The sequence below is a fragment of the Tamandua tetradactyla genome, chromosome 13 (genome assembly GCF_023851605.1).
Source record: "Tamandua tetradactyla isolate mTamTet1 chromosome 13, mTamTet1.pri, whole genome shotgun sequence".
In the NCBI taxonomy this organism is placed as follows: Eukaryota; Metazoa; Chordata; class Mammalia; order Pilosa; family Myrmecophagidae; genus Tamandua; species Tamandua tetradactyla.
Genome location: NC_135339.1, coordinates 85663808 through 85686125, shown reverse-complemented (window position 1 = coordinate 85686125; position 22318 = coordinate 85663808). Strand labels below are relative to the sequence as shown.

The following is a 22318-nucleotide window of genomic DNA, read 5'->3' as shown; positions in this document are numbered from 1 at the left end:
CTACATACTAATAAAAGGAACAATTCAACAAGAAGACATAACAATCGTAAATATTTATGCACTGAACCAGAATGCCCCAAAATATGTGAGGCATACACTGCAAATACTGAAAAGGGAAATAGACACATCTACCACAATAGTTGGAGACTTCAATTCGCCACTCTCATCAATGGACAGAACATCTAGACAGAGGATCAATAAAGAAACAGAGAAGTTGAATATTACAATAAATGAGCTAGACTTAACAGACATTTATAGGACATTACACCCCACAATAGCAGGATACACCTTTTTCTCAAGTGCTCATGGATCATTCTCAAAGATAGACCATATGCTGGGTCACAAAGCAAGTCTTAACAAATTTAAAAAGATTGAAATCATACACAACACTTTCTTGGATCATAAAGGAATGAAGTTGGAAATCAATAATAGGCAGAGTGCCAGAAAAATCACAAATACATGGAGGTTCAACAACACATCTCAAACGAGTGGGTCAAGGAAGAAATTACAAGAGAAATTAGTAAATATCTTGAGGCGAATGAAAATGAAACACAACATATCAAAACTTATGGGATGCAGCAAAGGCAGTGCTAAGAGGGAAATTTATTGCCCTAAATGCCTACATTAAAAAAGAAAAGGGCAAAAATTCAGGAATTAACTGTCCACTTGGAAGAACTGGAGAAAGAACAGCAAACTAATCCCGAAGCAAGCAAAAGGAAAGAAATAACAAAGATTAGAGCAGAAATAAATGAAATTGAAAACATGAAAACAATAGAGAAAATCAGTAAAGCCAGAAGTTGGTTCTATGAGAAAATCAATAAAATTGACGGGCCCTTAGCAAGATTGACAAAAAGAAGAAGAGAGAGGATGCAAATAAATAAGATCAGAAATGGAAGAGGAGACATAATCACTGACCTCACAGAAATAAAGGAGGTAATAACAGGATACTATGAACAACTTTATGCTAACAAATACAACAATGTAGATGAAATGGACAACTTCCTAGAAAGGCATGAACAACCAACTTTGACTCAAGAAGAAATAGATGACCTCAACAAACCAATCACAAGTAAAGAAATTGAATCAGTCATTCAAAAGCTTCCCAAAAAGAAAAGTCCAGGACCAGAAGGCTTCACATGTGAATTCTACCAAACATTCCAGAAAGAATTAGTACCTACCCTGCTCAAACTCTTCAAAAAAACTGAAGCGGAGGGCAAGCTACCTAATTCATTCTATGAAGCCAACACCACCCTCATACCAAAACCAGGCAAAGATATTACAAAAAAAGAAAACTACAGACCAATCTCTCTAATGAATATAGATGCAAAAATCCTCAACAAAATTCTAGCAAATCGTATCCAACAACACATTAAAAGAATTATACATCATGACCAAGTAGGATTCATCCCAGGTATGCAAGGATGGTTCAACATAAGAAAATCAATTAATGTAATACACCATATCAACAAATCAAAGCAGAAAAATCACATGATCATTTCAATTGATGCAGAGAAGGCATTCGACAAGATTCAACATCCTTTCCTGTTGAAAACACTTCAAAAGATAGGAATACAAGGGAACTTCCTTAAAATGATAAAGGGAATATATGAAAAACCCACAGCTAATATCATCCTCAATGGGGATAAACTGAAAACTTTCCCCCTAAGATCAGGAACAAGACAAGGATGTCCACTATCACCACTGTTATTCAACATTGTGTTGGAAGTTCTAGCCAGAGCAATTAGACAAGAAAAAGAAATACAAGGCATCAAAATTGGAAAGGAAAAAGTAAAACTATCACTGTTTGCAGATGATATGATACTATACGTCGAAAACCCTGAAAAATCCACAGCAAAACTACTAGAGCTAATAAACGAGTACAGCAAAGTAGCAGGTTACAAGATCAACATTCAAAAATCTGTAGTGTTTCTACACACTAGCAATGAACAAGCTGAGGGGGAAATCAAGAAACGAATTCCATTTACAGTTGCAACTAAAAGAATAAAATACTTAGGAATACATTTAACTAAAGAGACAAAAGACCCATACAAAGAAAACTACAAGAAACTGTTAAAAGAAATCACAGAAGACCTAAATAGATGGAAGGGCATACCATGTTCATGGACTGGAAGACTAAATATAGTTGAGATGTCAATTCTACCTAAATTGATTTACAGATTCAACGCAATACCAATCAAAATCCCAACAACTTACTTTTCAGAAATAGAAAAACCAATAAGCATTTATCTGGAAGGGTAGGGTGCCCTGAATTGCTAAAAGTATCTTGAGGAAAAAAAAACGAAGCTGGAGGTCTCATGCTGCCTGACTTTAAGGCTTATTATGAAGCCACAGTGGTCAAAACAGCATGGTACTGGCATAAAGATAGATATATTGACCAAAGGAATCAAATAGAGTGCTCAGACATAGACCCTCTCATCTATGGACATTTGATCTTTTATAAAGCAATCAAGCCAACTCACCTGGGACAGAACAGTCTCTTCAATAAATGGTGCCTAGAGAACTGGATATCCATATGCAAAAGAATGAAAGAGGACCCGTATCTCACACCCTATACAAAAGTTAACTCAAAATGGATCAAAGATCTAAACATTAGGTCTAAGACCATAAAACAGTTAGAGGAAAATGTAGGGAGATATCTTATGAATCTTATAATTGGAGGCGGTTTTATGGACCATAAACCTAAAGCAAGAGCACTGAAGAAAGAAAGAAATAAATGGGAGCTCCTCAAAATTAAACACTTTTGTGCATCAAAGAACTTCATCAAGAAAGTAGAAAGACAGCCTACACAACGGTAGACAATATTTGGAAACGACATATCAGATAAAAGTCTAGTATCCAGAATTTATAAAGAGATTGTTCAACTCAACAACAAAAAGACAGCCAATCCAATTACAAAATGGGAAAAAGACTTGAACAGACACTTCTCAGAAGAGGAAATACAAATGGCCAAAAGATACATGAAGAGATGCTCAATGTCCCTGGCCATTAGAGAAATGCAAATCAAAACCACAATGAGATATCATCTCACACCCACCAGAATGGCCATTATCAACAAAACAGAAAATGACAAGTGCTGGAGAGGATGCGGAGAAAGAGGCACACTTATCCACTGTTGGTGGGAATGTCAAATGGTGCAACCACTGTGGAAGGTAGTTTGGCGGTTCCTCAAAAAACTGAATATAGAATTGCCATATGACCCAGCAATACCATTGCTAGGTATCTACTCAGAGGACCTAAGGGCAAAGACACAAACAGACATTTGCACACCAATGTTTATAGTAGCATTATTTACAATTGCAAGGAGATGGAAACAGCCAAAATGTCCATCAACAGACGAGTGGCTAAACAAACTGTGGTATATACATACGATGGAATATTATGCAGCTCTAAGACAGAATGAACTTATGAAGTATGTAACAACATGGATGGACCTAGAGAACATTATGCTGAGTGAGACTAGCCAAAAACTAAAGGACAAATACTGTATGGTCTCACTGATATGAACCGACATTAGTGAATAAACTTGGAATATGTCATTGGTAACAGAGACCATCAGGAGATAGAAATAGGGTAAGATAGTGGGTAATTGGAGCTGAAGGGATACGGACTGTGCAACAGGACTGGATACAAAAATTCAGAAATGGACAGCACAATACTACCTAATGGTAATGTAATTATGTTAAAACACTGAACGAAGCTGCATGTGAGAATGATAGAGGGAGGAGGGCTGGGGACATAAATGAAATCAGAAAGAAAGATAGATGTTAAAGATCGAGATGGTATAATCCAGGAATGCCTAGAGTGTATAATAATGTACAATGTACAAATGTACAATGTACAAATTTTAAAAATTTTTTTGCATCAGGAAGAACAAAGGATTGTCATTATTGCAGGGTGCTGAAAATAGATGATAACTAATACTTCAAAATGTCACACTATGTGTAAGACTAAAGCAAAAAATGTTTATTTGTTACAAAATTTAGATTTTGACCAGAGCATTTCCTAATATAACTCATGTAGATAGTTTGATTGAATGTCATAAGTACTTGGAATCTCAGGTAGCACATGAGATTTTGTTGGTTTGTCCACAGTGATCCCCTGATGAATCCCAGAATGATTTGATCAGTGACTGGAAAAGTATTTGCAAGCCCCCTTCGGGGAATGGTGAGAGTGGGGAGAAATTCAACTTCCCCAAGTTGAATTCCTGATATTCTCACAAGCAGTGTGGACAACCAAAACTATAGGCTGAGCCCCCAGTCTTGGGGTTTGTTCACATGAAACTTGTTCACATGAAACTTAACCCCACAAAAGATAGGTCAAGTCTACTTAAAATTTAGGCCTAAGAGTCACCCCCAAGAGAGCCTCTTTTGTTGCTCAGATGTGGCCTCTCTCTCCAGCCAATATGATGAGCAGTCTCATCACCCTCCCCCTCTTTGTGTGGGACATGACTCCTAGGGGTGTGGACCTTCCTGGCAACGTGGGACAAAGTTCCTGGAATGAGCTGAGACTCAGCATCAAAGGACTGAGAAAAATCCTAGAATGAGTTGAGAATTAACATCAAGAGACTGAGAGAACCTTCTCGACCAAAAGGGGGAAGAAGAGTAAAATGAGACAAAGTGTTAATGGCTGAGAGATTCCAAACAGAGTTGACAGGTTATCCTGGAGGTTATTCTTACGCATTAAGTAGATATCACCTTGTTGTTCAAGATGTAGTGGAGAGGCTGAAGGGAATTGCCTGAAAATGTAGTGCTGTGTTCCAGTAGCCATGTTTCTTGATGATGATTGAACAATGATATAGCTTTCAGAATGAGACTCTGTGAATGTGAAAACCTTATGTCTAATGCTCCTTTTAGCTACTATATCAACAGAAGAGTAGAACATATGGAATAAAAATAAATAATAGGGGGAACAAATGTTAAAATAAATTCAGTTTGAAATAGTGGTAAATGAAAGAGAGGGGTAAGGGGTATGGTACGTATAGTTTTTTTTTCTCTAGTATCATTTTATTTCTTTTTCCGTTGTCTTTTTATTTCTTTTTCTAAATCGATGCGAATGTACTAAGAAATGATGAATATGCAACTATGTGATGATATTAAGAATTACTGATTATATATGTAGAATGAAATGATTTCTAAATGTTTTGTTTAATTTTTTTATTAATAAAATATATATATATATATATATATATATATATATATGGGATGCAGCAAAGGCAATGCTGAGAGAAATTTATTGCTCTCTCTAAAAAAGATCAATAAAAAAAAAGAAGACCTAAAATTGAAGACTTAACTGCACGCCTGAAGTAACTAGAAAAAGAACAGCAAACTAACCCCAAAGCAAAAAGAAGGAAAGAAATAAGATTAAAGGAGAAATAAATGAAATTGAGAACACACAAAAAAAATAAAATCAAGAAAACTATAATTTAGTTTTTGAGAGAACAAATAAAACTGACAGAACCCTTAGCTAAGCTGACAATGAAACATGGAGAGAAGATGCAAACAAATAAAATCAGAAATGGGAGGAGAGGACATTACTACTGACCCCAGAAACATAAAATAGATCATGGGAGGATACTATGAGTAACTGTATGCCAACAAATTGGACAACTCAGATGAAATGAACAACTTCCTAGAAACACGTGAATAACCTAGCTGACTCTATAAGAAAAGAAAAACCTCAACAAATGAATCACAAGTGAAAAGGTTGAATAAGTCATCAAAAACTTCCCAACAAAGAAAAGCCCAGAACTGGAGGATTTCATAGGTGAATTCTACCAAGCATTCCAAGAAGAAATAATACCAATCTTGCTCGAACTCACCCAAAAATTGAAGAGGACAGAATGCCACCCAACTCATTCTATAAAGCCAACATCATCCTAAAACTAAAGCCAAACACACACTGCAAGCAATGAAAATGACAGAAAATCTCTCTAACGAATCCTAACAAAATTCCTCAACAAAATACTTACAAATCCAATCTAGCAGCAAATTAAAAGAATTATATACCATGATCAAGTGGGTTTTATCCCAGGTACTTAAGGATGGTTCAACACAAGAAAATCAATTAATGTAATACACCACATTAGCAAATCAAGGGAGAAAAACCACACAATCATCTTCACTGATGAAGAAAAGGCATGTGACAAAATCAACATCCTTTCTTGGTAAAAACACTTAGAAAGATAGAAATACAAGGAAACTTCCTAAACATGATAAAGGGCATATATGAAAACACGCAGCTAATATCATACACAATGGGGAAAGACTGAAAGGCTTCCCTCAAAGATCTGGAACAAGACAAGGATGACTATGTCACAACTGTTTTTCACCACTGTGCTGGAATTTCTAGCTAGAACAGCTAAGCATGTAAAAGAAATAAAAGGCATCCAAATTGGGAAGGAAGAAGTAAAACTTCCAATTTTTGCAGCTGATTCTCTATATTTAGAAAGTCCCCCAAAATCTACAACAAAGTGACTAGAGCAAATAAACAAGTTCAGCAAAGTGGCGGGATACAAAATCAACATGCAAAAATCAGTAGTGTTTCTATACACTAGTAATGAGCAATCTGAGGAGGAAATCAAGAGAGAGGTTCAAGTTAAAATTCCACTATTTTTTTAAAAGTATATTTAAAGTAGCAAGCAAAACAATCAAATATCTAGGAATAAATTTAAGCAAGGACAAAAGGTACTTGTACACAGAAAAATACAAGACTTTGTTAAAGGAAATCAAGGAAGACCTAAATAATGGAAGGACATACTGTGTTCATGGATTGGAAGATTAAATAGCATTAAGATGTCAATTCTACCCAAGTTGATTTACAGATTAAACAACAATACCAATCAAAATCCCAACAGCTAGCTTTGCAGAAGTAGAAAATCCAATAATCAATTTGGAAGAACAAGGTGCCTCAACCAGCTGAAAACTTGAGAATGAAAAATTAAGCTGGAGATCTCAAACTTCCTGACTTTAAAGCATTATTACAGGGATACAGTGGTCAAAACAGCATGGTACTGCTGTAAGGACAGATATACTACCCAATGGAACTGAATTGAGGGTTCAGAAATAGACCTTCTCATTTATGTCCAATTGTTTTGACACAACAGCTTTGTTGTGAGAGAGAACAGTCTCTGCAACAAATGATGCTGGGAGAACTGGATATCTATATCCAAAAGAATGAAAGAGGACCCCTATCTCACACTTTGTAGAAAAATTAACCCAAAATGGATCAAACACCTAAACATTAGAGCTAGGATCATAAAATTCCCAGAAGAAAATGGAGGGAAACATTGTAAAGATCTTGTGGTAGGAGGTGGTTTCTTAAACCTTATACCCTAAGCACAAGCAATGACACAAGAAATTGATAAATAGGATGGCTTTAAAATTGAATACTTTTGACATCAAAGGACTTTGTCAAGAAAATAAAAAGGCAGCCTACTCAATGGGAGAAAGTATTTGGAAAACACATATTCAATAAGGGTTTACTATCCAGAATATATAGAAAAAGTCCTACAACTCAACAACAAAAAGACAAACATTCCAATTAAAAAATGGGCTAAGACATGGATAGATACTTTTCCAAAAAAGAAATACAAATGTGTAAAAAGTGTATGAAAAGATGCTCAACTGCACGAACTACTAGGGAAATGCAACTCAATACCACAATGGGATATCATTTCTATCATTTCACTCTTACTAGAAGGCCATTATAAAAAAAAGAAGAAGAAACAGAAAACTATAAGTGCTGGAGCATATGTGGAGATGAAGTAGTTACACTTACTTACTGCTGATGGGAATGTAAAAATGGTACAGCCCTCTAGAAAGCAGTTAGGCAGTTCCTCAGGAAGCTAAGTATAGACTGCCATATGATCCAGCAATCCCATTACTAGGGATATACTTGGAAGAACTGAAAACAGGGAGACGAAAAGACATTTATGCACCAACGTTTGTAGCAGCATTATTCATAATTGCCAACAGAACGAAATAGCACAAATGTCCATCAACTGAGTAGATAAACTAACTGTGGTTTAAACATGTGATGGAATATTATTCAGCTGTAAAGAGGAATGAAGTCATGATGCATAGAACAATGTAGATGAACCTTCAGAATATTATGTTGAACAAAAAAAGCCAGAAAAGAAAGGAGAAATATTGTAATGGTCTCACTGATATGCACTAATTTCTTTTTTTTTTTTTTAATGTTCCAGATGTGATGAATTTATTTTACTCTGATGCAAAACCAAAGATTCCACCACAGCACAGAGACCAATATATTAAAAGGTCATGAAAAAGTGGCGTGGGACATGCAGGAAATAATGTACAAACTGGAGGAATGGGTCATTTCCTTTACAACATGACACAGTCACTGAGAAACACATTTAAATTAACACTGAGGAACTGAAGTGAAATGTGGCATAAACATGAAAACTTCCATGCATGCCTTTAAGTACCTCTCTTAGGATGGACTTGCAACCTCTAGACTTCAGTGTAAGGAGGATTACAATTCTTTGGAAGAATAAAAAGTTCACGCTTCTGAAATTTCACAGAATAATTTTAAGGCCAAAACAGTAAGTTACTTCTCTTTATCTCCTGGGACAAATCTGATACTTCACTTAACACCATATTAAGCCTCTGGTTGAAATCCAAACCCAACCTTGGGACCTCCTGCAGTGAAGTTTTCTCCATTAGTTAAAGTTGATTGTGTCAGTTTGACTCCTGGTCGAAGGGTCTGAATATAACCAAGTCCAACCAGACTAGCATTATTTACTTTAGTAGATAAAGAAGTTCTACAATCCAGCTTGTATTGAGCAACAATGCCAAAATGGATGTTTTTACTGTGAGAATCCAAGCAAGATTTATTGAAGCTTCAATCTTCTTATTAACCTTCTGGTAGATAGAACCCCAAATTCAGTACCATCACTCACATGAGTAGGCAGCTAGAAGTCTGCAGCTTTATAACCAAGGGTGAAACTATTCTGTGACAGTTTCTCAAAACTCATCTGATAGCCAGTGAGCCAACATTCAAGGGCCAATACAGCCCAGCCATATATGGTTGGTCCAGAAAAATCTTTATCAACATTACTGTCAAAACTGAGACAATCCTGTTTTCTGGAGGTCTTTAATTTCCTATTCTTCTTTCCTATGTTTGGTACAAATATGGTATCAAGAGCCACTTTCAATCCTTCAGCCAACTTACTCTCCCAAGAGATTTCTGCCCCAAGAATATTATCTGTGTTCCATTCTGAGTAAAGGTAAGTCCATAGTTACAGATCTTATGTTCTCTAGGTTGCCTAACACTTTCCCTGTATCAGTGTCAACATGCCCAGAAGTAGAAATTTCCACTCCACTACAAGACTTAGTTTTCTGGTCTATTTTGACCATGCTAAACCCATATCCTTTTTTGAAGATATTTTTGGCAGCGTTTCCTAGGTCACAGTAAGTTGGTTACACATATCTTCAACTAGAGGGCCTCTGTTCCACCAGGGCAACACTTAAGGTCTATATAAGCACTAATTATAGTGAGCAAACTCTGAGAGTTAAATTAGAGAGCAAAGGTTATCAGGAGACAGAAAGAGGGTAGAGATTTGGCAAACACTGTTAAAGAGCACAGAATGTTCAGTAAAGTTGATTGTAAGTGTTTGAAAATGGATAGCACAATACTGTGTGATGGTGGCACACCACAGGTGTAATTAACAGTGCTGAGTGTGAGTATGGTTGAAAGGGGAAGGCTAGGGTTATGTATGCTACCAGAAAGAAGTTAGAGGATAAACCTAGGATTGTACAACTTAACAAAACCTAGAGTGAATGATGACTGTGGTTAATTGTGCAAATATAAGAAAGCTCTTACATAGAACTTAGAGGGGTATAAGGGGTATGGAATTTTTTATTTTCAGAATGAGAATGTTCTCATACTGATTGTGGTGGTGAGTAGATAACTGTGATTACATCAAGAGTCACTGATTATACATTTAGGATGTATACACTTGTGAATAAAACTACATTTACATGTATTTGTTGGTAAGCTGGCTTAGAGAATGTGACTTTGAGCTGCAGGCCAAATCAGGCTTTCCTCTCCAATTGCCAAAGACTCAGCCTTGGCATCCACATACAGTAACAATAGGTTTGCAGATCGGGTATTTTCCAAGACTGCTGCATGTAGATTACAGAGGTGAGCCTTCTGATTTTCCTTTTAGAAGGCAGTCCTGGGCCCTAACTCAAATGTGCTTCCCACGTGGATGAGGGTGGAGAAAAGAAAACCTCTATTCTGTACGTACACTAGTCAAAACGAGAATTGACAAGGGATTGGACCAGGTTTTCTTGGACCTCCATCTCAATCTCTGCTGTCAGGGAGATGGCGTGAGAGGTAGAAAGAAGAGAGGACTTTTCTACCTGATACTTGGAAGAAGGTCCATGCCTCTACTTTGTGATATGGTAGGACCAGAGGGAGAGGGAGATAGTAAGACTCCCAAACGGATATCACATGCTCTAGAGACCTATGGAAATGTAACGCTTCACTTGAGGAAAGGGTCACCTGTTGGTCTGTCTTCATTTATTTATTTAATTTACTCATTGATCCAATGCTTGCTCATCTCACAAAATACAGAAGCCCTGTTACAGACACAGGGGATGTCAAGATGAATACAATGTAGTCCATGCTTCATGAAGCTTACCTAGGGCAGGGACAAGCACAGATACTGATGTTGAAAGGTCTTCCTGGAGCATGGCCTTTTGTTTAAGAATAAACTAGAAGGGACAGAGAATGTCCCCCATCCCCTGTCAGAACGTATATCATTAAATGGGAGCCAGCACAGCTAAGTGGTTAACTGTGGGTTTTGGGGCCACATTACCTGGGTTCAAATGCCACACCATCCTAGCTATATGGATCATCTTAGGCAAAGGACCTAACTTCCTGTTTCCTCATCTTTGAATGAAGAGGATAGTGATAACTCCTTTTGGGGCTGCTTCAGCATCAAATAAGGTAATGCATGTAAAGCACTTGGCAAAAGACCTTGTAGGTAATATTTACTCAATAAATATATTAAAAAAAAAAAGACTGAAAAGAAAAACCTGAAATAAATTCCATTTACCATCTTAGGAATAGAATCAACCACCATGAGCAGACACTTAGCGTAAACACTTGCAGCTGCCCATCTGCTACTCTTCAGCATTCTGTCCTTTTCCCTGCAATAAACTGTGAAAGGGAAGATTTTCACAAGCTTGCATTTAAGGCCAGTAAGACACGGGAAAGCTGAGGCTGTGGCATTCTACTCCACCTTGTCTCAGGGAAGGTAAAATGTGCAAGGCTTAGAGCACAGAAACAGAGAGCTACATGTATTTTCTATTTTCAATCAGTAATTATATCTGAATTTAGAAAAGATCATGAAGTTACATTGATTTCACCTGACTTGTTCATGTTGTAGAATTGAGTAATTTTCTTGCTCATTTTCATTGTTTTGATTATTAATTTTATCTTCTTTACATCAAGAATTTGTAATGCAATAATCACTAATTTGATATGACTCCTGTGGCATAAGTCTACCTGTTTTTGTTGTTTCTTGCTTTAACTGACACCATTTTGAAACAAATTCTATTTTTTTTTCAGTTTTTCCCTCAGACCTAAACTTTCATCCATTTGTTTTCTATCAAAATATTAATTTGTACTTATTCTAAATAATTTAAAGCATTGAAAGTTAAATGTAATTAGATTCAAAGGATATAATTTTTGAATGTATTTTCATCAAAATAAAAATGTAAATTAAAGCAAAATATAAATAAAGAACTAGACTTCTCTACAAAATGCTCATGAAACATTTCTATTAAATATAAAAAACTGCAACACATTTCCCAAATTTCTTATTGCTTTGGGGGTAGGGGGAGGTGATTTACTTTACCAGCCCCCCTACAGAGTTCTTTGTGTCTCTTACTCAACATATCACTTTTGTACCTGTTTATCTTTAAAAGTAAGTCCAACACTGAGAAACTCAAGAAGTCAGTGAGACTTAATGATGATACCTGTGACAGTTAATATCATGTGTCAACTTGGCAAGATTATGGTATTTTGTTGTTTGGTCAAGCAAAAGAATTCAAATAATCTAATTGTTACTGTGAAGGTATTTCATAAATGAGTTTCCATCTATAATCAGTTGCTTGTATTTACAATCTACAAAGGAGATTGCCCTGAGCAATGATGGGACTCTCCTTACCCAATCAGTTGGAGGCTGTGTTGGTTTGAATTTGTGGACCCCAGAAAACCCATGTCCTTTAATCCTCATTCAATATTGCTGGGAGGGAGTTTTTTTTTCATTATCCATGGAGATGTGACCCACCCAACTGTGGTGGTAACTTTTGATTAGATGATTTCCAGGAAGGTGTACCTCCACCCATGCAAGGTGGGGTTGTTTACTGGAGCTCTTTAAGAAAGAACCATTTTGGAAAGAGCCACAGAACTCACCCAGCCAGACACCTTTGGAGATGAAGAAGGAAAATGCCCCCAGAGGAGCTTCAAGAAACAAGAAGCCAGAGAGAAAGCTTGCAGGTGCTGCTGTGTTCACCATGTGCCTTTCCAGTTGAGAGAAATACCGAACATCATTGGCCTTCTTAAACCAAGGTATCTCTCCCTGGATGCCTTAGATTGGACATTTCTATAGAATTGCTTTAACTGGGACATTTTCTTGGCCTTAGAACTGTAAACTAGCAACTCATTAAATTCCCCTTTTAAAAAGCCATTCCATTCCTGGTATGTTGCAATCTGGCAGCTAGCAAACTAGAACATCCCCCTACTATTTATTTATTTTTTATTCATTTTTTTTTATTCATCTGTCCATACCCTGGATAAAAGGAGCATCAGACACAACATCTTCACAATCACACAGCTATACTATAAAAGCTGTATCATTATACAATCGTTTCATGGAACATAGCTCAACAGTTTCAGGAACTTCATTGCAAATATAAAACTAAAAAGGGATAGCTACATAATGCATAAAAATAGCTTTCAGGATAACTTAACTCTGAAATCTCTCAGCCACTGAAAGTTTATTTTGTCTCATTTTTCTCTTCCCTCTTTTGGTCAAGGCTTCCTTAATCCCATGATGCCAGGTCCTGGCTCATCCCAGGAGTTCTGTTCCATGTTGCCAGGGAGATTTACACCCCTGGGAGTCATGTCCCATGTAGTGGGGAAAGCAGGAAGTTCATATGCAAGCTGACTTACAGAGAGAGGCCACGTTTGAGCAATAAAAGAGGCTCTCTGGGGGTGACCCTTCTCTTTTTCACTCCGTGCCTTTAGAGGGCAGAAGATTTGACAGAGAACTCTTCATTTAAAAAATATTTTTATTGACAAATCTTCACACACATACATTCAATGCATGGTGTACAATTAATGGCTCATAGTATTATCACATACTTGTGTATACATCACCAGGATCACTTTTTAGAACATTTACATCACTCCAGAAAAAGAAAAAAGAAAAAACTCATACATACCATACACCTTACTGCTCCTTCTCACTGACTACTAGTATTTCCAACTACCCAATTTATTTTACCCCTTATCTCCCCATTATTTATTTATTTTTTATCCATATTTTTTTATTCATCTACACATACCCTGGGTAAAAGGAACATCAGACACAAGATTTTCACAATCACACTGTCACACTGTTAAAGTTATACCTTTATACAACTGTTTTCAAGAATCAAAGCTACTGGAACACATCTCAACAGTTTCAGGAACTTCATCCCAGCCACTCCAATATACCACAAACCAAAAAGGGGTATCTATATAATGCATAAGAGTAACCTCCAGGATAACCTCTTGACTTTGAAATCTCTCAGTCACTGAAACTTTGTCTCATTTCTTTCTTTCCCCTTTTGGTCAAAAAGTTTTTTTCAATCCTTTGATGCTGGGAGTTCTTTCCCATGTTACCAGAGAAATTTACACCCCAGGGAGTCATGTCCCACATAGGGAACTCAATGAGTTCACATGCCAAGTTGACTTAGAGAGAGAGACCGCATCCGAGCAACAAAAGAGGTTCTCTCGGGGTGACTCTTAGGCCTAATTTTAAGTGGGGTTAACCTTCCTTTGCAGGAATAAGTTTCATAGGGGCAAACTCCAAGATTGACTGTTCAGCCTATTGATATGGTTGTCCCAATTGCTTGCGAGAATATCAGAAATTCTCCAAATGGGGAAGTTGACTATTTCCTCCTTTCTCCCCAGTCCCTCAAGGGGACTTTGCAAATACTTCTTTATTCACTGCCCAAATGAGTTTGGGATATATCAGGGCATCACACTAAGTTGGACAAATCGACAAAATCTCATGCCCTATTAAGACTCCATATACTTATGGTGTTCAACTAAACTGACCATACAAGTTAAATTAGGTTATGCACTACCCAAAATATAAATTTTGCACCAAATAAGCATCTTTCGGTTTCTTCTCACACAGAAGTTGAAATTTTAAAATATGGACTAGATCATCCTTGACCCTGTATTCTACTCTACCTTAGTCCTATTTGGATAAGCTTCCTTTATATCTCTACTCAAAGTCTGATCCTTTTCAACTTTTTAAACAGTTCCTGTATGGAGTACTGCTGACTTTCATAGCTTTAGAGCTCTAACTCTGAGTCTCATGTGTCACATAAATACCTGAAGTTTCTGGGAACAACAGGTTAAATACAAACGGCTCAGTATCTCAGAATTTAGAAATAACAGTTACAACTCCTGAATATATGTGACTGCTCTAACAGCTTACAATCTAGGACCCTTTACAATAGGCCCCAACCTGATAACCTATGCTCTCAACTTCAATTCACTGAGTTATTATATTATAGTTAGTCCGTATAAGTGAGACATGATATTTGTCTCTGTTCCTGACATTTCATTCAACATACAGTCCTTTAAGTTCATTCATCTAGTAGCATGCCTCACAACTTCATTCTTCTTGCAGCCGCTCCGGTAGTCCATTGTATGTATACACCATAATTCTCCCTTCTTTCCCCACTTGTTGTAGCCGTAGGCAACCTCCATCCATTGTGAATCAGGAACACTGCCCCCATAAGCACCAATATGCAAATACCCATTCCTGTCCCCACACTCAGTTCCTCCAGATATATTTTGAGCAAGAGGATTTCAGCACCATATAGCAACCCCACCCCTAGCCTCCTGTAGAACCACCACACTGCTCTCCAAGGGGCTGCACCTCTTAGTTTCCCAAGCAACAGTGAATAGGTTCATCTCTTTCTCCACACTTTCTCTAGCATTTGTTTCTCTCTGTTCATTTTTAAACAGTTTTATTCACATATCATGCAATCCAACCTAAATGCATAGACACGCCTTTGCTACCATAATCTATATGAAGACATTCCCTTTTCTTTCACAAAGAATTCATACTCATCCCCCATGACCCCTGCTTGTTGACATTTAGTTTTGGCATAATGCCTCTGTTACAGTCAGTGGAAGCATATTACAAAGTTACTATTGACTATAGACCTTAGCTTGCATTGATTATACTTTTTCCTGTATACCATCCATTTTCCACATCTTACAATGCTGACATTCATTTGTTCTCCCTCACGCAAAAACGTTTTTATATTTGTACATTTAATCATCATCATTGTACATACTAGGCATTCCTAAGTTATATCATCTCAGCCTTTATCCTCTTATCTTTCTTTCTGGTTTCATACGTGCCCCCACCCCTTTTCCCTCAACCATACTCACTTTCCGCTTCATTCAGTATAGTTATAATATTGTGTAAGAATTGTGCTATCCATTTCTGAATTTTTACAATCAGTCCTGATACACAATCTGTATTTCTTCAGCACCAAGTGCCCAATGTCTACCCTATTTCTATCTCCTGATAATCTGTGTTCGTAACTTCAACTCTCAAAGTTCACTCATTAATGTTAGTTCATATTAGCGAGACCATACAGTGTTGGTCTTTTTGTTTCTGGCTAATTTCACTCAGCATAATATCCTCAAGCTCATGAAATCTATTTTAAACGAAAACACTGAAAGATATTACTTATCCTTTTTTGCAGTGAAATACCACTAGCTTTTCCCTTTGGTATGATAGTCTTTAATAAAGGAAAACTTTTCTTTCCCTTGCCTTTAAATGCCCAGACTGAGGTTTTGATGACCATTTTCTAATGTCTCCTGCCCTTCAGTGTTGAGCTCAGCCTTGGCAGCTTTGGTGTCCTCTCCATCAAAATGATTTTCCACAGTTATAACCCATTGTACCACATCATCACATTTTTTTGTATAGAGCAGCAATTGCTACTTGAATGGAATAATGGTCATTTATGCCTTGCCAAATACTTTTCAAAGCTTTAGTGTGACCTGTTTTCTATTCAACTGACAAGAGTTCTGCCGTAACTTACAAGTATTGATGATCAAGCCTGGGATCCTTGGACTCCTGTGGACAGATTCAAAAGTCCATCAATTTAGATGGGAAAAAATGACACCTTTTACTAACCCCTAACTGAAATACAGCATTTCTTCAATTATGAATGTAAATAAACTACTGTAGTATTAGCAGTATCTCTGACTCTGTCACCAAAAAAATTACAGATTTTTTATATTACATTATAGTTGGTACACACATCTTGAAATATTTTTGAGCTTACCATTATTTCGAAATTATAGGTGTTATTAGAACTCCTGCTAGATCTTACTTAAGAAGCACTTATTGCCATATAACTTTTAAATGTATGAACAATTTCTTTTTATCTCTCTATATTATTTCATCCTATATATATAAATATTTATTTATTTTTAACATGGACAGGCACCGGGACTCACACCCAGGTCATGGCAGGTGAGAACTCTGCCGGTAAGCCACTGGGGCCCGCCCCATCCTATATATTTTTAAACATTTTAAGAAAGAGCCTATAAACTTTATTAAATTGTCATAAACCCTTCGCCCATGGCAGTACAAGGTTAAGAATCCCTGATCTCTGAATAATGTAGTAAATCTTTTGCCAAACTCAGTAAGTTTACATTATGTTAGTTATCATTCTGTTCTGGAATGTGTTATACCAGAAATGGAATGGCTTTTAGAAAGGGGAATTTATGAAGTTGCAAGTTTACATTCTAAGGCCATGAAAATGTCCAAAATTAAGGTACCAACAAGAGGTTATGTTCACTGAAGAAAGGCAGATGAAGTTCAGGGTTTCTGTCTCAGCTGGAAGGCCACAAGACAAGTCTGCTAGTTTTCTTTTCTTGTTTGATGAATTCTCCCCCAGGGGAATTTTTCTTCTTCATTTCCAAAGTTCTCTGGTTGCATGGGCTCTCCGAAATGTTTCCCTCTTAAAGAGCTCCAGTAAGCAACCCCACCTTGAATGGGTGGGTCACAGCTCCATGGAAACAATCAAAAAGCTCTCACCTAGCCACAATGAACATTAAAGAACTTGGCTTGTCTGGGGCACACAACAGATTCAAACCAGCACACATCCTTTCTGCACTATGCTCCAGCATACTGGAGTACTGTTCCAAACATTCTTAAAGTGCTTTCACAACATATGAAAGAAAAGGAAGACACAGGGAGAGGAGTTATGTTAACTGTAAGGCCTGGCCTGGTAGCCTCTGGCTGGAAGGCCCCCACCTGAACTAAAACTAGTGCACATCCGGGCATACAGCTGTTCAAACTCAGCCAATCAGGACCTGGCCTGACAAACAAAGGACCCTCACTGCACACAGCCCGTACCTATGCCCACTGCCCACGGCCCGTAGTTATGCTCCTGGCCCTAAAGCACGAGAAACTCCTAACCTACCACAGGAAGCCCCGTAGGCATCGTCAGCACCCCCACTAGCTAGCCTATATCTAGCCCTACCGTCCCCAGCGGGGCGCGACTTCCCCAGCCCGCACCCTGAGCACCTGGACCTGGGAACCTCGCCCCGGGCCAATAAACTTTTTTTAAACTCGGACTCAATTCCTCTGATTTTTCATTAACCAGCAAAGAAAGACCCAGCTTGGATTTCTCAAGAGGAAATGTTTTGATATCATGCAATAGTCCTTCACCTTTAAATCGCTGTCTTCATTGGTTCTCACTCAAGCTCGCCCTCCTGGCTCTTTTCCTGTGTGGAACTCTCAGCTGAGACAGTTTCAGAGAGGCACCTGTGCAGCCTGTTTGCTGATTGCTGACTCTAACATCACAGAGCACCTCATAAAGCTTCTACCCTCTCAACTTCTTAGAATATTCCTTTCTCTTTCTTGAATTAGGGTGATTTAACCTTCTTCAGAGTACATTACTTCCCCCTGAAACTTTCAAGTGGAAACTGTTTCTTCTCTCACAACCTATCTTTCTAGGAGTGAGGAGGGAGGGTCCATTAACTCCTTGCCCCTCAATGTTGCCTCAAGACCATTATACCTTTATCCTCTTGTGGGAGGAAGGCAAAAAGGGAAGGAAAAAGGAAGGAGACCAATTCCCTTGAGGTTCAGATCAAATATCAATTCCATCTTCTCCCACCCTCCATTGCTGGCTCTTCTGCCCTCCTGGACAATTTCCCTTATTTACTAAACCTAGCTCACAAACATCCTCTCCACCCCAATAACTACTAGTATTTTAGGAGATTTCAGAACTCATCTGGCTAGCCCATCTAACACACTGGTCTTCAAGTATTCATCTCCAGTGACCTTCTCCACTGCCACATTGGCCACCACTCCAAGCTATCTCCAAAGTCTCTGTTCAGAGATCCCTTTTTCAGACCCTTCCTGTCCCTTCCATCATGCCTGATCAACTATGCCACTGACTTGCTCTAGAACAAATCAGCTTTTTTCAGTCCCCTCATACACTGTGATAGCTTGATTTATGTACCCCAACACAGATACATTCTAAATCATAATTCACATTGCTGTGGATATGAACCCATTGCAGGTAGGACCTCTTGAAGATGTTATTTTTAGTTAAGGTGTTGCCCAACTGAGTGGGTGTCTTAATCTGGAATACTGGAAGCCTTATAAAGGTAAAGCCATGGGGGAGATTCAGAAGCAAAGTCAGTGGGAACTCATGTGATGGAACAAGAGATACAAGTCAAAGAAAACCAAGGATTACCAGCAAGCCAGTACTGGAACACTGCCAACCCCAGGAGCAAGAAAGCCTTCTAGTCTCCAAAATTGTGAAACAATAAACTCCTATTGTTAAGCCAAAATCCACTGTGTGGTATCTGGTGATGGGAACTTGGGCAAACTAAAATACACATTTATGCCAATTCTGCTCAAACTCTTCAAATAGTTGAAGAGGAGAGAATACTCCCTAATTCATTCTAGGAGGTTAACATCACCTCAACAAAATAAAATTACAGACCAATATCTCTGGTGAATATAAATACAAAAGTCCTCAACAAAATGCTAGCAAACCAAATCCAACAGCACATAAAAGAATTATTCACCATAATCAAGTGGGATTTATTCCAGGTATGCAAAGGTGATTTAACATAAGGAAATCAACTAATGTAATTCAACACATTATCAGAATGAAGGGAAAAAACACATAATCATCTCAATTGATGCAGGAAAAGCATGATCATAGACAAAATCCAGCACCCCTTCTTGATAAAGACATCTAGAAAACCAGCAATAGCAGGAAACTTGATGAATAAAGGACCTACATGAAAAACCCAGAGCCAACGTCATAGTTAACGATGAAACACTGAAAGCGTTTCCTCTGAGATCAGGAACAACACAAGGACACTCACTGCTACTGCAATTCAACATTGTACTCGAAGTTCTAATCAAACCAATTAGGCAAGAAAGATTAATAAAAGGCCTCCAAGGTGGAAAGGAATAAGTGAAACATTCGCTATTTGCAGATGACATGATCCTATATACATAAAATCCCCTGAAAAAGGCACAACAAGGCTACTAGAACTAATTAATGATTTCGGCAAAGTGGCAGGGTACAAGGTCGTACCCCAAATGCAGTAGTGTTTCTATACACTAGTAATGAACAATCAGAAGAAGAAATCAAGAAAAAAAAATCCATGTACAATACAATTAAAATCTCAATGTTTAGAGAGTTAAGGCTTAAAAGGTACCGGATGTCTGTGTGGGGTGATGGATGGTGGTGGTGGTAGCACAACATTGTGAATGGAATTAACAGCACTGAAGTATGTATTTGAATGTGGTTAAAAGAGGAAATTTTAGGTTGTGTGTCAGTAGAATAAAAAAATTTTTTTAAATCCATGAAACTGCACAATACAGTGAACCCAAAGTTGAACCACGTATTATAGTTAACAGTACAATTATAAAAATGTGCTTTCATCAATTGTAACAAATGTCTCACACCAATGAAACAAGGTGTTAACAACTGGGCAGTGTATGGGAATCCTGTATTTTATACATGACTTCTGCAATTTCTCTAATAAAAAAAGCTAGATGTAGGTTTTAGTTAGTGTGCTTGACATAACACTACAGGACAATTTTATGGCTTTTTCAAGAACCTAACTGCCAAATAAATTTACACATAATTAAATTTAAAGAAACGGGGTTATTCTAGAACTTTCGTCAACTCTTCTCTAAGTGTCCCAGAGATTTAACTCAGGGGTTACTTCTCTTAGCTACATATTCATATCATTTGGGGAGGGAGCCTAAAGCAAAAAACAGAGCTATATCAGTTACAACATTTAAGATTCTAATTCAAAAGACTCAGGATGAAGACTCACTATCTGTATTTCTCAGAAGCTCCCGGCAGTGATTCTAAAAAGCAGCCTGGGTTGAACTCTGGTTTACGTGCATAGAAAATAGGCTTTGGAGAGTGAAAACACTATCCCTTACAACTTTCAAAAGTTGACCCTCTCATGTGCTACCTACAGTCCAGGATAGTAATTCATTAATTTTCCAAACCACCTAAATTGTCTGATTTAACTTTTTTTCTTTTTGCTTTGAATAGGTAACACAGTCACATGGTTCAAAGAATATCTATGACTCTACCCCATCTAGCCCATTTCTTTAGCCTCCCATATAAGGACAACCACTTTAATTTCTTGTGTGTCCTTCTAGTCTTATTTTTATGTAGCTATAAGAAGGTAAGAAGACACTTCTTTTACTCCCACCCTTTCCAAAAAGTAGCATACTAAGTCCCCCATTCTTTTTCATATAATAATAAATTATGGAGCAATTTCCATATCAGGTCAGAGAGCATCTTCATTCTTTTTTTTAAAGTTGAAAAATATTCAACTGTGTACATGAACGCAGCTGTTTTTTGTTTTTGTTTTTTTAAACCAGACCCCATATCAGGATGCACTAGAAACTAACAGAAGTTATTATTTCTGAGGCAGGACAGGATGGAGCAAAACTTTTGTTATAATAAATAATATTGAACTAGGTATGTTTGTAGTAAAGGACTAGATCTGTATCTTGATTACAGTAGTGGTTATACAAACCTACCTATGCATGGGACTAAAAGACATGGAACTAAACATATGCACTGTACCAATACCAATTTCCTCAGTTTTAAAAATTTGTTTTTTATTTTTTTTTAATTTCCTGGTTTTGATAATTGGACTATGATTATGTGAGATGTAACCACTGGAGGAAAGTGGGACCTCTCTGTACTATCTTTACATTCTGTGATTTTAATTATTTCAAAAAATTTTTAAAAATGAACAACCTGTATTATTTCATATCTGTGCACTCATACCTGTCCTACAGAGGACAATCTAGAAGGCGGAATTGTATATCAAAGAGCAAAATGAATTAGAAATTCTGAGGAATTTTCTCAAATTGTGCTTCACAGAGGTTGAACCATTCTTCACTCTCACTTGCAACTTGCAGCGTGTTCAGAGTGCTTATTTCTCACCCTTGCAAAACAGTGTGCTGACCAGGTATTGGATTATTGTGCCAAATGTGATTAAGTAAAAACTAATATCAATAGATATTTTATATTTATGTTTCCCTTATTATGAATGAATTTGGGTACCTTTTCATATGTTTAAGAACCATCTGTATTTCTCTTTCTGTTTACTATTTATACATGTCATTTATTTTCTTCCTTCCTATTGCTTTCCAGGAGCTCTACATAAATTAAGGAAATTGGCTTTTTGTGTCAGGAATTGCAATTAAAAAAAAAAACAGCATGTCATTTGACTTTGCTCATGGGTTTTGTTTGTTCCCCCATGTGGAGATTTTAAAATTTTTTATGTTGTCACAAATCAATCTTACTTTGGGTGATAGCGTTCAGCTTGTAAGTCAAAATTAGAATGGCCATATGTTCTAGTTTGCTAGCTGCCGGATGCAACACACCACACATCAGAGACAGATTGGCTTTTAATATAAGGGGATTTATTTCATTAGTTCTTCAGAGGA

General features: G+C 37.4%; 1 protein-coding gene and 1 pseudogene across 5 annotated transcripts in view; both read right to left on the bottom strand.

Moving 5' to 3' along the window:
* ACADSB (acyl-CoA dehydrogenase short/branched chain) overlaps positions 1 to 22318 on the bottom strand; it is a 103956-nt gene that overhangs the window by 55565 nt on the left and 26073 nt on the right. The gene's annotated exons all lie outside the window — the stretch shown is intronic.
* Positions 5234 to 11731, bottom strand: LOC143654405 (non-selective voltage-gated ion channel VDAC3 pseudogene; annotated as a pseudogene).